This window comes from Ranitomeya imitator, chromosome 6 (genome assembly GCF_032444005.1).
Source record: "Ranitomeya imitator isolate aRanImi1 chromosome 6, aRanImi1.pri, whole genome shotgun sequence".
Lineage (NCBI taxonomy): Eukaryota > Metazoa > Chordata > Amphibia > Anura > Dendrobatidae > Ranitomeya > Ranitomeya imitator.
In genome coordinates this window covers 299,525,624-299,543,986 of record NC_091287.1, presented here as the reverse complement: position 1 = coordinate 299,543,986, position 18,363 = coordinate 299,525,624, and positions in this window count along the sequence as shown.

Below are 18,363 nucleotides of genomic sequence, written 5' to 3'. Positions count from 1 at the left end.
GTATTTTTGTTATCTCAAAAGGGTGTGACACATTCCCATATATTATTCCAGCTTTCTTTAATTCTACATTATTTTAGCACATATTAATTTTACAGGGACTGTGCTTTGACTCCTTTTTATTCAAAGACATCTAACATATGCAGACTTTTAAAGCTTTTTACATTTCTATTGGTGTTACATTTCTATTGGTGTTACTTTTGCACATGTATTACTGATATCATGTTTTTGCACTTTATTAATATGCTGTTCACATAGGTCAGTGATTTTTTGCACTTTATTAATATGATGTCCACATAGGGCAGTGATTTTAGCACTTTATTAATATGCTGGCCACATATAGTATTTTTGTTATCTCAAAAGGGTGTGACACATTCCCATATATTATTCCAGCTTTCTTTAATTCTACATTATTTTAGCACATATTAATTTTACAGGGCCTGTGCTGTCTATAATTTGACTCCTTTTTATTCAAAGACATCTAACATATGCAGACTTTTAAAGCTTTTTTACATTTCTATTGGTGTTACATTTCTATTGGTGTTACTTTTGCACATGTATTACTGATATCATGTTTTTGCATTTTATTAATATGCTGTCTACATAGGTCAGTGATTTTTTGCACTTTATTAATATGCTGTCCACATATAGTATTTTTGATATCTCAAAATTTTTAAGCCATTATTGCTTAGGCAAATTCATTGGAAATTATAAATTTATTATACTAACTACAGGCACGCATATTGATAAAACTTTACCTCAGCCTCAATAACCCATGTAATTTTTTGCTGAATTAAAAATTATACAGTTATTTCATATTTTTGGGGCTTACTTCCAGGAGAAATTATTGATAGAAACCCAAAGTTTTGATAAGTGTATGAAAATACACCAATATTAACTATTTGTGCTATTTTAGACTCAAATTTGGTCTATATGCATAACAGTCAGGAGTTGGGCCGAAGAAATATGCGTTACATGCGTGATGAATTGCAGATATATTCTGAAGTGTACGGCATTTTGAGAAATGTGTAGCATAACCAATTACCTATCACGGCCACTAGATGGCAGAATATCATATTAATTATACATCGGGGTTTACTTTTGGAAACTTACAAAGGCGGTGTGTATGTGCACAGGATGACTTATTTTGTTTTTATAATCACTAGTATTCATATTAAATGCCTCTTTAGCTTTATGAGTAAGAGACATCCTACAAATAGAATCCTTTTCCCGAGTAGTTTTATATTCCATGTCTGATATATTTCTACACAAAGCTACAAAACTATTTTGTAGTTTATAATGTATCACAGTAGTTTCATGTGAAGTTACATCTTAGGCTCTGTTCAGACTATTGTAATATCTGTAGCTTAAAATAGAGCCAAATAGCTACTTTCAAACCCGGACATACACCATTGATTTTCTTCACAAATGGATCCAATATACACTATATATGGCTCAAATACAGACGGCCGGCATCCTATTTACACTGCACTTTATAAAATCTTTCGTTTGAAAGGTTATTCTGTATTTCTAAAGCGCAACTCTGTGTCGGTAAGCGAGTAATTCTAAAAGCACAGTCAAACATATGTGTCAAAGTTTATTTTTCTGCGTTATGGTTTAAAGTTATAATCATTTAAATAATAATTTTCTCATTAGATATGTGACTTGCACTATTTATTTGCTTAGGCTAGATCATTTACAGTTTAACAATACATTTTATCACAAAAATGACCTTATCTGGGTACCTAGAAATAACCTAGCAGCATTAGTAAGCCCCTTTCTTTTTGCATTATCAAGAATCCTTGGGTTAAGATAACGTAAGTTTATATGCATAAAGCATTTAATATAGCGCACCAAACATGATATGGTTTTTGATTTCTCTGAACTGTCGCAAGCAAAACATATAAGGTTAAAAATATGAATATTATTGAATATAATGTTTTACTTTTGTTTACAGTATTTTATTTTCCGGGTGTTACTTTTGTTCATGTACTACTGGCTTCTTCTTCTTCAGTTGTGATTTTTACCTTTTCTATATAAATATGGGTAAATGAAATGACCATTATAGAACCATTTTGAACCCGTGCTTTGGCGGCCTTAAACATTTTGTATAACAGATGTGTTTCTCCTGATTTTTCTTGCTTAAGGGTTCACTGATGTTTTAATAAACTTTGAATAAATAACTGGGCATACATAAGAAACCATGCAATATATCTTTATAGAAATAATACTTCTGCACTCATGGCCACTTCTCAGCCACCTTTGGCTCCTGAACTCATCACTCACTGTTAGGACTGGCGGAACGCACCAAGAGAGATGATATAGATGCGTTCGCAGTCCGGGGTCCACCGTGCAGGTGAAACCTGCTGCTAGGAAATGACAGACAATATGGCGGTATTCAAAAGTATACACGCGTGGGTTAAACCTCACCCAGCGTGAAGAAAGCGATCCTGTTGCGTCACAGGACCGCGGTACCACACATAGAGCGCGAGCAAGTGGTCAGCGAACTAAACCCCAACAGGGATTGTAGTCCGATTAGACCCTTGCTGGCACTACACCGCTACTGGGTGTGAAAGGAATTATATAATTAAGACACCGAAGTGCGAACTGTGCCGTGCTGGCAGGCACCACTAAGCACCCAGACGTGGGTCAGGAAGCGCACTACTGGCGCGTGGCACCGCACTGGCGGTCACAGCAATAGACGCTGATACGTGTGTGACACGTTGAGTGATTAGTCGGGCGCTAGATAGCAGCCATACTCCATACGCGAACAATCATACAATAGGGTAGGGGTATTTAAAGAACGACTTGCACTCACAACAAACACACGTATTAAATTGTACACTAGCGCATGGCCGTGCGGTCATGCGCAGTTTATATAGTTGCAGGACAGGAAGCGGCCACAGAAACTTTGCCCTTCCAAGACCTGCTAAGAGGACCAATAGAATGCGCTGCAGAGTCTGAGCACATGACCCTCAATCTCCAACGGGAGATCTTGCCCTGGGCATGCTCAGTGTGCGCAGACAAGGACTTAGTCCCAGAGAAGTCCACTCGCTGCTGACCAGTATAGGCTTTACAGGCAGAAGCTGGAGAAGCAGCAGTAACTCTTCTCACAGAGTCAGACTGAGCGAGACGCTGGGATCGACGTCCCTGCTGAGCAGGCTCCACTGCGGCTGGAGGAGAATGGGAGACCGCAGCGGAGACGGATCGAGATTCCCCCTGTGCAGCAGAGGAAACTCGACTCCTAACACTCACTGTGAAATAATGCAAAAATTCATCTTTGTATTGACGGAGGCCGCAACATTTTGCCATTATAAGTTTATGGCTCTGTGCTGTGCTGTGTGTGTGTGTGTGTTCTGTGTGTTTGTTGTGTGTGTTCTGTATAATGTGTGTGTATGTTTGTTGTATGTGTTGTGCGTGTTCTGTATGTTATGTGTGTTTGTTGTGTGTGTGTGTGTGCTGCATGTGTTGTATGTGTTCTGTATGTTGTGTGGGTGTGTGTGTGTGTATGTATGTTTGCCGTGTGTGTTGTATGTGTTGTGTGTGTTTTGTATGTTATGTGTGTTTGTTGTGTGTGTGTGTTCTGTGTTGTGTGTGTGTGTGTGTTCTGTGTGTTTGTTGTGTATGTTTGCTGTGTGTGTTGTGTTTGTGTGTCTGCAGCCATCTCCTTTCTGTAATTCTCCTCTCTCTTTACAGAACCATAAACTTATAATTCTTATTTCTTCGGCCCAACTCCTGACTGTTATGCATATAGACCAAATTTGAGTCTAAAATAGCACAAATAGTTAATATTGGTGTATTTTCATACACTTATCAAAACTTTGTGTTTCTATCAATAATTTCTCCTGGAAGTAAGCCCCAAAAATATGAAATAACTGTATAATTTTTAATTCAGCAAAAAATTACATGGGTCATTGAGGCTGAGGTAAAGTTTTATCAATATGCGTGCCTGTAGTTAGTATAATAAATTTATAATTTCCAATGAATTTGCCTAAGCAATAATGGCTTAAAAATTTTGAGATATCAAAAATACTATATGTGGACAGCATATTAATAAAGTGCAAAAAAATCACTGACCTATGTGGACAGCATATTAATAAAGTGCAAAAACATGATATCAGTAATACATGTGCAAAAGTAACACCAATAGAAATGTAACACCAATAGAAATGTAAAAAGCTTTAAAAGTCTGCATATGTTAGATGTCTTTGAATAAAAAGGCGTCAAAGCACAGTCCCTGTAAAATTAATATGTGCTAAAATAATGTAGAATTAAAGAAAGCTGGAATAATATATGGTAATGTGTCACACCCTTTTGAGATATCAAAAATACTATATGTGGACAGCATATTAATAAAGTGCAAAAATCACTGCCCTATGTGGACAGCGTATTAATAAAGTGCAAAAAATCACTGACCTATGTGGACAGCGTATTAATAAAGTGCAAAAACATGATCTCAGTAATACATGTGCAAAAGTAACACCAATAGAAATGTAACACCAATAGAAATGTAAAAAGCTTTAAAAGTCTGCATATGTTAGATGTCTTTGAATAAAAAGGAGTCAAAGCACAGTCCCTGTAAAATTAATATGTGCTAAAATAATGTAGAATTAAAGTAAGCTGGAATAATATATGGGAATGTGTCACACCCTTTTGAGATAACAAAAATACTATATGTGGCCAGCATATTAATAAAGTGCAAAAATCACTGCCCTATGTGGACAGCATATTAATAAAGTGCAAAAAATCACTGACCTATGTGGACATCATATTAATAAAGTGCAAAAAATCACTGACCTATGTGGCCAGCATATTAATAAAGTGCAAAAACATGATATCAGTAATACATGTGCAAAAGTAACACCAATAGAAATGTAACACCAATAGAAATGTAAAAAGCTTTAAAAGTCTGCATATGTTAGATGTCTTTGAATAAAAAGGCGTCAAAGCACAGTCCCTGTAAAATTAATATGTGCTAAAATAATGTAGAATTAAAGAAAGCTGGAATAATATATGGGAATGTGTCACACCCTTTTGAGATAACAAAAATACTATATGTGGCCAGCATATTAATAAAGTGCAAAAATCACTGCCCTATGTGGACAGCATATTAATAAAGTGCAAAAAATCACTGACCTATGTGGACAGCATATTAATAAAGTGCAAAAAACATGATATCAGTAATACATGTGCAAAAGTAACACCAATAGAAATGTAACACCAATAGAAATGTAAAAAGCTGTAAAAGTCTGCATATGTTAGATGTCTTTGAATAAAAAGGAGTCAAAGCACAGTCCCTGTAAAATTAATATGTGCTAAAATAATGTAGAATTAAAGAAAGCTGGAATAATATATGGGAATGTGTCACACCCTTTTGAGATAACAAAAATACTATATGTGGCCGGCATATTAATAAAGTGCAAAAATCACTGCCCTATGTGGACAGCATATTAATAAAGTGCAAAAAATCACTGACCTATGTGGACAGCATATTAATAAAGTGCAAAAAACATGATATCAGTAATACATGTGCAAAAGTAACACCAATAGAAATGTAACACCAATAGAAATGTAAAAAGCTTTAAAAGTCTGCATATGTTAGATGTCTTTGAATAAAAAGGAGTCAAATTATAGGCAGCACAGTCCCTGTAAAATTAATATGTGCTAAAATAATGTAGAATTAAAGAAAGCTGGAATAATATATGGGAATGTGTTGTGATAGGCAATTCAGTATCACAATGGACATAGCGATCAGAGCACATACAGTGATCTGACAATAACCCAAAATAATAGAACGAGCTCTGAGACGTGGGAACTCTGCAGACCGCAATCCCTAATCCTCTCCAAACAACACTAGAGGCAGCCGTGGATTGCGCCTAACTCTGCCTATGCAACTCGGCACAGCCTGAAAAACTAACTAGCCTGAAGATAGAAAATAAGCCTACCTTGCCTCAGAGAAATACCCCAAAGGAAAAGGCAGCCCCCCACATATAATGACTGTGAGTTAAGATGAAAAGACAAACGTAGGGATGAAATAGATTCAGCAAAGTGAGGCCCAACTTTCTTAACAGAGCGAGGATAGGAAAGATAACTTTGCGGTCTACACAAAACCCTAAATAAAACCACGCAAAGGGGGCAAAAAGACCCTCCGTACCGAACTAACGGCACGGAGGTACACCCTTTGCGTCCCAGAGCTTCCAGCAAAACAATTAGACAAGCTGGACAGAAAAAATAGCAAACAAATAGCAAAGAAGAACTTAGCTATGCAGAGCAGCAGGCCACAGGAATGATCCAGGGAAAAACAAGTCCAACACTGGAACATTGACAGGAAGCATGGATCAAAGCATTAGGTGGAGTTAAGTAGAGAAGCACCTAACGACCTCACCAGATCACCTGAGGGAGGAAACTCAGAAGCCGCAGTACCACTTTCCTCCACAAACGGAAGCTCCCAGAGAGAATCAGCCGAAGTACCACACTTGTGACCATAGGAGGGAGCTCTGCCACAGAATTCACAACAGGAATGTGTCACACCCTTTTGAGATATCAAAAATACTATATGTGGACAGCATATTAATAAAGTGCAAAAATCACTGCCCTATGTGGACAGCGTATTAATAAAGTGCAAAAAATCACTGACCTATGTGGACAGCATATTAATAAAGTGCAAAAGTAACACCAATAGAAATGTAACACCAATAGAAATGTAAAAAGCTTTAAAAGTCTGCATATGTTAGATGTCTTTGAATAAAAAGGCGTCAAAGCACAGTCCCTGTAAAATTAATATGTGCTAAAATAATGTAGAATTAAAGAAAGCTGGAATAATATATGGTAATGTGTCACACCCTTTTGAGATATCAAAAATACTATATGTGGACAGCATATTAATAAAGTGCAAAAATCACTGCCCTATGTGGACAGCGTATTAATAAAGTGCAAAAAATCACTGACCTATGTGGACAGCGTATTAATAAAGTGCAAAAACATGATATCAGTAATACATGTGCAAAAGTAACACCAATAGAAATGTAAAAAGCTGTAAAAGTCTGCATATGTTAGATGTCTTTGAATAAAAAGGCGTCAAAGCACAGTCCCTGTAAAATTAATATGTGCTAAAATAATGTAGAATTAAAGAAAGCTGGAATAATATATGGTAATGTGTCACACCCTTTTGAGATATCAAAAATACTATATGTGGACAGCATATTAATAAAGTGCAAAAATCACTGCCCTATGTGGACAGCGTATTAATAAAGTGCAAAAAATCACTGACCTATGTGGCCAGCATATTAATAAAGTGCAAAAAACATTATAACATAAATAAGTCCTAAATGACTAATAATGATGCACATGATAAAATATACTGTGGTATAGGAAATGTGCTAAAATTATGCAACATATGCCAGTACTAAACATGGGATCCTGAGATCCCTAGTAAGGCCTTTGCTGTTAGCTAACTTAAAGTGTGTTTCCTTTTTCTGATTGTGTAAAGTGAGTGCAGTTAGCTTAAAATGTGTTCTTTATTTCCAATTAGTTCTGACAATAAAACATTTTAATGAACATAACACGCTGTACAGAATGCCGTATGTAATCGTACAGATCCTAGGATATAATTATATACCACGGTCATCTAATAGTGGATTACCAAAAAAGCTAATTTATTTTGTAAAAAGTGTAATGATGTATGTTCATTGTACTATTTAATGTTTTTACTTTTTATATTCTGTAAGAAATTGACCTAGGTGTTATAAACCACTGCCCCGCAGATAACCCTACATAACCCTACAGGTACAATACAGGTACAAACAGAAAATCTGTCTTTTCTGTTTGTGAAAATAAACATTTAGTTAATGGTCAGTAGAAACACAAATAACTTTTCTGTTTGTGTAAATAAGGTGACCATTCATCTAGTTAATGCTCAGTAGAGACACAAATAACTTCTCAGATGACATCTACAGACACAAAAAAGAGAAAGCAAATATCAAACATGGTGCGTTATAAAAACATAAATAAAACACACTGCCCGGGCAAATGACCCGCAGATAACCCTACATAACCCTACAGGTACAATACAGGTACAAACAGAAAATCTGTCTTTTCTGTTTGTGAAAATAAGCATTTAGTTAATGGTCAGTAGAGATACAAATAACTTTTCTGTTTGTGTAAATAAGCATTTAGTTAATGGTCAGTAGAAACACAAATAAACAGCTGGTTGTGTTATAAAACAAAGTTCTGCACTATATCTGTACACTGTGAATAAAACACAGCTTACAGAATCAAACTCGAGCTACGTATAAAATCTAATATAAAACAAATACGAGAATAATATCAAACTATATCAAAAGGGGAAATCAAACAAGGAGGGACAGCTGGATACCAGCCGTCAGACAAGGAGAGGGGAGGGGTTACACACTTTGATACACTTTGATAGGGGCAGGGCACCTGTCAGATTGAGTTTGACGAAACCACCCGATTCTACACTACTACTATTGTGTTTACTTATAAGGGGGGCTTATAGGGTTAGCTGGTGAGCTGGACGGGACTGGCTAACCACACACACCACCCACCTATGGGGGTGGTTACAGCTTCATAATGTGACCAGGGTTTGGTCACATGGTTCAGAGTGTGAGTTCCTGTATAGCCTGTGTGTTGGAATTTCCTGGAATGGACTGGATTCCCGGAAGCACCTGCTGAAGCTATGAACTGAATGGTCAGTGTGTTGGAATGTCCTGGGATGGACTGGATTCCTGGAAGCACATGGTGAGACCATGGACTGAAGGCCTGTGAGTTGGAAGTGCCTGTGACTGGACTTCCTGAAGAGCGCACTGAGAGGCCGTATCTCCAGAGCCTGGGACGGCTACTGTGTTGGGGAAGCTACAGTTCCTACTGCGGGTCTGGACTATCTGAGGTGCCCTGGTCACAAGGACGGTGGCCCCAGTGAGGCAGCTTTCCCCTGGGAACCAGCACTGGCAGGAGTCAGTGTCTGGAGCCGGAGCTCCTGTAAGGTAACTCCAGATAAAAAAGGGGGTTACAGGCAGAGACATATCTGCCATTGGAACAGACTGTCAGTGGTTAATGTGTTCCGTTGATGTATATAATGAACTGTTTGTGACATGGTTTATGAAATTTAATAAACCGGATAAGACTGTTTATGTGGAGAAATCGTGTCTGAGTGCTTTAATTTCCCTTGCCAAGCGAGTTTCCCCAACCCACTCAGGTAGTGTTATCTCACACTACGTGTGGTTCAACGTGGTCAAAGATTTTAAAATCTGATTTAAATATTGTGTTCCCTATCGCACTCTTGTAATGTAACAAGATTTACTTTCTTTATGTTTCTTTAAAAGTCTTTTGTGTGTATTGCAATAATGTGATCATCTAGTAAAATAAAGTAGCATATATCTGCTGCTATCATATTCAATGTTGCTTCGTAAAGTACCCAGGGATATATGTTATACGTCACATGCAATCATCCTGGCACATGAATCAGAAAGGAGATAAATGTCCCTGGGAAAAGCCTGACAGGCTAGAGCATGTCACATTCAGATCTCTTGGCATGAGCTGTGCTTGTCAGTAAAATTAGACAGTGTCAGATATTACTTGGCAAAAGCTTTACTTTTATCAAGAAAACCTTAATACTTAAAATAATTTGTTCCTAGTGTTATTGAAATCTGGCAGGATGTTGCTTTTAGGTTTGGAGACCATACATCTCAGCACCTCCATCTCCACATCAACGTCTTTATCTGAGATGATGTGATGCACATTGAGACTGTCAATGTCTATTTTGTGATGTATCACTCCTGAAATTGGGGCAACAGCACAAGATGTTAGAGGTTTTAGAAACTCACAGCACATAATAACACTGACCACAGACTTCTCTGAAGAAAAGTTGAAAAAAAAATGGCCTCAAAGAGGACCTTTCAATTATTTTTTAAAAATTCAAACTGAGTTCCTCCTCCAGTTGCTGCTATTCTACTAATTTGGACCAGTTTTTTTTGGTGGCCCTCTATTTTAAAGGTATGCCCCCGGTAATACGAGTGAAAATTTTCCTTTTAACCAAATTGGTGTATACCAGGGAACGATATAGGAAAATGTAACAGTCAGCTCACTTATTGTGAGTGTGTAGATCCCAATGTGAATCAGATCCTCGCACGGGTCAGAGCAGAGCAGCCACAGTAGGAACAGCAAAAAGGTGATGTGATCCAGCGATGTAGGCTATGAATCTTGTTAGGTGAAATATAGCTTTAACCCCTTAGTGACAGAGCCAATTTTGTACTAAATTACCAAGCCAATTTTTACAATTCTGACCACTGTCACTTTTTGAGGTTATAGCTCTGTAAAGCTGGTTTCACATTTGCGTTTTTTGTTGCTGCATTTTAGCGCAAAAAAACGCATGCGTTTTTTTCCTATACTTAACATTAAAAACGCATGCGTTTTTTTGCATGCGTTTTGCCGCGTTTTGACGACACATGCGTCGTTTCTATTGTGACGGGGTGTACGGCAGAGCAAGAAGGGACAACAGGCCGAGGGATGATTCAACAGATTTTTTATGAAGAACGCTGGAACAATACATGCAGGTAGATCTACAGAGTCCACAATTATGGAAACAGGAACACATGGGCTACTTGCACAGTGAACAAGTCTGTATGATCATGTTCACACACCACCAAGAAACCTGAAGACACAAAAGACAATAGTAAAACCAAAAACACTCAGTTTGAAAAAATGTTGCAGTAATCCGCAAGTGCTAGTAAAAGATGTAAAAAACAGGGTATTTGGTTGATACGTTTTTTGCAAAAAATGTATACTAAGCTGCTCTACCAATCTTCACGGTATACCCTTATCAGAGCAGTCCTAACTAATGTATGCAATCCCTATCTGATGTATTTAAAAACCTGATCATCTGTATATAACCTGTGTGAACAGGGTTCAGAGAGGAAAAATCCATGTGTGCATACAGGGTAGAACAGCTTTTGTGCAGATAGCCCAAGAGGAGTGGTGGAACTCTCCAGTCTTGTAGACACAAGAGAACAATTATGGAAACAGGAACACATGGGCTACTTGCACAGTGAACAAGTCTGTATGATCATGTTCACACACCACCAAGAAACCTGAAGACACAAAAGAGAATAGTAAAACCAAAAACACTCAGTTTGAAAAAATGTTGCAGTAATCCGCAAGTGCTAGTAAAAGATGTAAAAAACAGGGTATTTGGTTGATACGTTTTTTGCAAAAAATGTATACTAAGCTGCTCTACCAATCTTCACGGTATACCCTTATCAGAGCAGTCCTAACTAATGTATGCAATCCCTATCTGATGCATTTAAAAACCTGATCATCTGTATATAACCTGTGTGAACAGGGTTCAGAGAGGAAAAATCCATGTGTGCATACAGGGTAGAACAGCTTTTGTGCAGATAGCCCAAGAGGAGTGGTGGAACTCCCCAGTCTTGTAGACACAAGAGAACAATTATGGAAACAGGAACACATGGGCTACTTGCACAGTGAACAAGTCTGTATGATCATGTTCACACACCACCAAGAAACCTGAAGACACAAAAGAGAATAGTAAAACCAAAAACACTCAGTTTGAAAAAATGTTGCAGTAATCCGCAAGTGCTAGTAAAAGATGTAAAAAACAGGGTATTTGGTTGATACGTTTTTTGCAAAAAATGTATACTAAGCTGCTCTACCAATCTTCACGGTATACCCTTATCAGAGCAGTCCTAACTAATGTATGCAATCCCTATCTGATGTATTTAAAAACCTGATCATCTGTATATAACCTGTGTGAACAGGGTTCAGAGAGGGAAAATCCATGTGTGCATACAGGGTAGAACAGCTTTTGTGCAGATAGCCCAAGAGGAGTGGTGGAACTCCCCAGTCTTGTAGACACAAGAGAACAATTATGGAAACAGGAACACATGGGCTACTTGCACAGTGAACAAGTCTGTATGATCATGTTCACACACCACCAAGAAACCTGAAGACACAAAAGAGAATAGTAAAACCAAAAACACTCAGTTTGAAAAAATGTTGCAGTAATCCGCAAGTGCTAGTAAAAGATGTAAAAAACAGGGTATTTGGTTGATACGTTTTTTGGCAAAAAATGTATACTAAGCTGCTCTACCAATCTTCACGGTATACCCTTATCAGAGCAGTCCTAACTAATGTATGCAATCCCTATCTGATGTATTTAAAAACCTGATCATCTGTATATATATAACCTGTGTGAACAGGGTTCAGAGAGGAAAAATCCATGTGTGCATACAGGGTAGAACAGCTTTTGTGCAGATAGCCCAAGAGGAGTGGTGGAACTCCCCAGTCTTGTAGACACAAGAGAACAATTATGGAAACAGGAACACATGGGCTACTTGCACAGTGAACAAGTCTGTATGATCATGTTCACACACCACCAAGAAACCTGAAGACACAAAAGAGAATAGTAAAACCAAAAACACTCAGTTTGAAAAAATGTTGCAGTAATCCGCAAGTGCTAGTAAAAGATGTAAAAAACAGGGTATTTGGTTGATACGTTTTTTGCAAAAAATGTATACTAAGCTGCTCTACCAATCTTCACGGTATACCCTTATCAGAGCAGTCCTAACTAATGTATGCAATCCCTATCTGATGTATTTAAAAACCTGATCATCTGTATATAACCTGTGTGAACAGGGTTCAGAGAGGAAAAATCCATGTGTGCATACAGGGTAGAACAGCTTTTGTGCAGATAGCCCAAGAGGAGTGGTGGAACTCCCCAGTCTTGTAGACACAAGAGAACAATTATGGAAACAGGAACACATGGGCTACTTGCACAGTGAACAAGTCTGTATGATCATGTTCACACACCACCAAGAAACCTGAAGACACAAAAGAGAATAGTAAAACCAAAAACACTCAGTTTGAAAAAATGTTGCAGTAATCCGCAAGTGCTAGTAAAAGATGTAAAAAACAGGGTATTTGGTTGATACGTTTTTTGCAAAAAATGTATACTAAGCTGCTCTACCAATCTTCACGGTATACCCTTATCAGAGCAGTCCTAACTAATGTATGCAATCCCTATCTGATGTATTTAAAAACCTGATCATCTGTATATAACCTGTGTGAACAGGGTTCAGAGAGGAAAAATCCATGTGTGCATACAGGGTAGAACAGCTTTTGTGCAGATAGCCCAAGAGGAGTGGTGGAACTCCCCAGTCTTGTAGACACAAGAGAACAATTATGGAAACAGGAACACATGGGCTACTTGCACAGTGAACAAGTCTGTATGATCATGTTCACACACCACCAAGAAACCTGAAGACACAAAAGAGAATAGTAAAACCAAAAACACTCAGTTTGAAAAAATGTTGCAGTAATCCGCAAGTGCTAGTAAAAGATGTAAAAAACAGGGTATTTGGTTGATACGTTTTTTGCAAAAAATGTATACTAAGCTGCTCTACCAATCTTCACGGTATACCCTTATCAGAGCAGTCCTAACTAATGTATGCAATCCCTATCTGATGTATTTAAAAACCTGATCATCTGTATATAACCTGTGTGAACAGGGTTCAGAGAGGAAAAATCCATGTGTGCATACAGGGTAGAACAGCTTTTGTGCAGATAGCCCAAGAGGAGTGGTGGAACTCCCCAGTCTTGTAGACACAAGACAACAATTATGGAAACAGGAACACATGGGCTACTTGCCCAGTGAACAAGTCTGTATGATCATGTTCACACACCACCAAGAAACCTGAAGACACAAAAGAGAATAGTAAAACCAAAAACACTCAGTTTGAAAAAATGTTGCAGTAATCCGCAAGTGCTAGTAAAAGATGTAAAAAACAGGGTATTTGGTTGATACGTTTTTTGCAAAAAATGTATACTAAGCTGCTCTACCAATCTTCACGGTATACCCTTATCAGAGCAGTCCTAACTAATGTATGCAATCCCTATCTGATGTATTTAAAAACCTGATCATCTGTATACAACCTGTGTGAACAGGGTTCAGAGAGGAAAAATCCATGTGTGCATACAGGGTAGAACAGCTTTTGTGCAGATAGCCCAAGAGGAGTGGTGGAACTCCCCAGTCTTGTAGACACAAGAGAACAATTATGGAAACAGGAACACATGGGCTACTTGCACAGTGAACAAGTCTGTATGATCATGTTCACACACCACCAAGAAACCTGAAGACACAAAAGAGAATAGTAAAACCAAAAACACTCAGTTTGAAAAAATGTTGCAGTAATCCGCAAGTGCTAGTAAAAGATGTAAAAAACAGGGTATTTGGTTGATACGTTTTTTGCAAAAAATATATACTAAGCTGCTCTACCAATCTTCACGGTATACCCTTATCAGAGCAGTCCTAACTAATGTATGCAATCCCTATCTGATGTATTTAAAAACCTGATCATCTGTATATAACCTGTGTGAACAGGGTTCAGAGAGGAAAAATCCATGTGTGCATACAGGGTAGAACAGCTTTTGTGCAGATAGCCCAAGAGGAGTGGTGGAACTCCCCAGTCTTGTAGACACAAGAGAACAATTATGGAAACAGGAACACATGGGCTACTTGCACAGTGAACAAGTCTGTATGATCATGTTCACACACCACCAAGAAACCTGAAGACACAAAAGAGAATAGTAAAACCAAAAACACTCAGTTTGAAAAAATGTTGCAGTAATCCGCAAGTGCTAGTAAAAGATGTAAAAAACAGGGTATTTGGTTGATACGTTTTTTGCAAAAAATGTATACTAAGCTGCTCTACCAATCTTCACGGTATACCCTTATCAGAGCAGTCCTAACTAATGTATGCAATCCCTATCTGATGTATTTAAAAACCTGATCATCTGTATATAACCTGTGTGAACAGGGTTCAGAGAGGAAAAATCCATGTGTGCATACAGGGTAGAACAGCTTTTGTGCAGATAGCCCAAGAGGAGTGGTGGAACTCCCCAGTCTTGTAGACACAAGAGAACAATTATGGAAACAGGAACACATGGGCTACTTGCACAGTGAACAAGTCTGTATGATCATGTTCACACACCACCAAGAAACCTGAAGACACAAAAGAGAATAGTAAAACCAAAAACACTCAGTTTGAAAAAATGTTGCAGTAATCCGCAAGTGCTAGTAAAAGATGTAAAAAACAGGGTATTTGGTTGATACGTTTTTTGCAAAAAATGTATACTAAGCTGCTCTACCAATCTTCACGGTATACTCTTATCAGAGCAGTCCTAACTAATGTATGCAATCCCTATCTGATGTATTTAAAAACCTGATCATCTGTATATAACCTGTGTGAACAGGGTTCAGAGAGGAAAAATCCATGTGTGCATACAGGGTAGAACAGCTTTTGTGCAGATAGCCCAAGAGGAGTGGTGGAACTCCCCAGTCTTGTAGACACAAGAGAACAATTATGGAAACAGGAACACATGGGCTACTTGCACAGTGAACAAGTCTGTATGATCATGTTCACACACCACCAAGAAACCTGAAGACACAAAAGAGAATAGTAAAACCAAAAACACTCAGTTTGAAAAAATGTTGCAGTAATCCGCAAGTGCTAGTAAAAGATGTAAAAAACAGGGTATTTGGTTGATACGTTTTTTGCAAAAAATGTATACTAAGCTGCTCTACCAATCTTCACGGTATACCCTTATCAGAGCAGTCCTAACTAATGTATGCAATCCCTATCTGATGTATTTAAAAACCTGATCATCTGTATACAACCTGTGTGAACAGGGTTCAGAGAGGAAAAATCCATGTGTGCATACAGGGTAGAACAGCTTTTGTGCAGATAGCCCAAGAGGAGTGGTGGAACTCCCCAGTCTTGTAGACACAAGAGAACAATTATGGAAACAGGAACACATGGGCTACTTGCACAGTGAACAAGTCTGTATGATCATGTTCACACACCACCAAGAAACCTGAAGACACAAAAGAGAATAGTAAAACCAAAAACACTCAGTTTGAAAAAATGTTGCAGTAATCCGCAAGTGCTAGTAAAAGATGTAAAAAACAGGGTATTTGGTTGATACGTTTTTTGCAAAAAATGTATACTAAGCTGCTCTACCAATCTTCACGGTATACCCTTATCAGAGCAGTCCTAACTAATGTATGCAATCCCTATCTGATGTATTTAAAAACCTGATCATCTGTATATATATAACCTGTGTGAACAGGGTTCAGAGAGGAAAAATCCATGTGTGCATACAGGGTAGAACAGCTTTTGTGCAGATAGCCCAAGAGGAGTGGTGGAACTCCCCAGTCTTGTAGACACAAGAGAACAATTATGGAAACAGGAACACATGGGCTACTTGCACAGTGAACAAGTCTGTATGATCATGTTCACACACCACCAAGAAACCTGAAGACACAAAAGAGAATAGTAAAACCAAAAACACTCAGTTTGAAAAAATGTTGCAGTAATCCGCAAGTGCTAGTAAAAGATGTAAAAAACAGGGTATTTGGTTGATACGTTTTTTGCAAAAAATGTATACTAAGCTGCTCTACCAATCTTCACGGTATACCCTTATCAGAGCAGTCCTAACTAATGTATGCAATCCCTATCTGATGTATTTAAAAACCTGATCATCTGTATATATATAACCTGTGTGAACAGGGTTCAGAGAGGAAAAATCCATGTGTGCATACAGGGTAGAACAGCTTTTGTGCAGATAGCCCAAGAGGAGTGGTGGAACTCCCCAGTCTTGTAGACACAAGAGAACAATTATGGAAACAGGAACACATGGGCTACTTGCACAGTGAACAAGTCTGTATGATCATGTTCACACACCACCAAGAAACCTGAAGACACAAAAGAGAATAGTAAAACCAAAAACACTCAGTTTGAAAAAATGTTGCAGTAATCCGCAAGTGCTAGTAAAAGATGTAAAAAACAGGGTATTTGGTTGATACGTTTTTTGCAAAAAATGTATACTAAGCTGCTCTACCAATCTTCACGGTATACCCTTATCAGAGCAGTCCTAACTAATGTATGCAATCCCTATCTGATGTATTTAAAAACCTGATCATCTGTATACAACCTGTGTGAACAGGGTTCAGAGAGGAAAAATCCATGTGTGCATACAGGGTAGAACAGCTTTTGTGCAGATAGCCCAAGAGGAGTGGTGGAACTCCCCAGTCTTGTAGACACAAGAGAACAATTATGGAAACAGGAACACATGGGCTACTTGCACAGTGAACAAGTCTGTATGATCATGTTCACACACCACCAAGAAACCTGAAGACACAAAAGAGAATAGTAAAACCAAAAACACTCAGTTTGAAAAAATGTTGCAGTAATCCGCAAGTGCTAGTAAAAGATGTAAAAAACAGGGTATTTGGTTGATACGTTTTTTGCAAAAAATGTATACTAAGCTGCTCTACCAATCTTCACGGTATACCCTTATCAGAGCAGTCCTAACTAATGTATGCAATCCCTATCTGATGTATTTAAAAACCTGATCATCTGTATATATATAACCTGTGTGAACAGGGTTCAGAGAGGAAAAATCCATGTGTGCATACAGGGTAGAACAGCTTTTGTGCAGATAGCCCAAGAGGAGTGGTGGAACTCCCCAGTCTTGTAGACACAAGAGAACAATTATGGAAACAGGAACACATGGGCTACTTGCACAGTGAACAAGTCTGTATGATCATGTTCACACACCACCAAGAAACCTGAAGACACAAAAGAGAATAGTAAAACCAAAAACACTCAGTTTGAAAAAATGTTGCAGTAATCCGCAAGTGCTAGTAAAAGATGTAAAAAACAGGGTATTTGGTTGATACGTTTTTTGCAAAAAATGTATACTAAGCTGCTCTACCAATCTTCACGGTATACCCTTATCAGAGCAGTCCTAACTAATGTATGCAATCCCTATCTGATGTATTTAAAAACCTGATCATCTGTATATAACCTGTGTGAACAGGGTTCAGAGAGGAAAAATCCATGTGTGCATACAGGGTAGAACAGCTTTTGTGCAGATAGCCCAAGAGGAGTGGTGGAACTCCCCAGTCTTGTAGACACAAGAGAACAATTATGGAAACAGGAACACATGGGCTACTTGCACAGTGAACAAGTCTGTATGATCATGTTCACACACCACCAAGAAACCTGAAGACACAAAAGAGAATAGTAAAACCAAAAACACTCAGTTTGAAAAAATGTTGCAGTAATCCGCAAGTGCTAGTAAAAGATGTAAAAAACAGGGTATTTGGTTGATACGTTTTTTGCAAAAAATGTATACTAAGCTGCTCTACCAATCTTCACGGTATACCCTTATCAGAGCAGTCCTAACTAATGTATGCAATCCCTATCTGATGTATTTAAAAACCTGATCATCTGTATACAACCTGTGTGAACAGGGTTCAGAGAGGAAAAA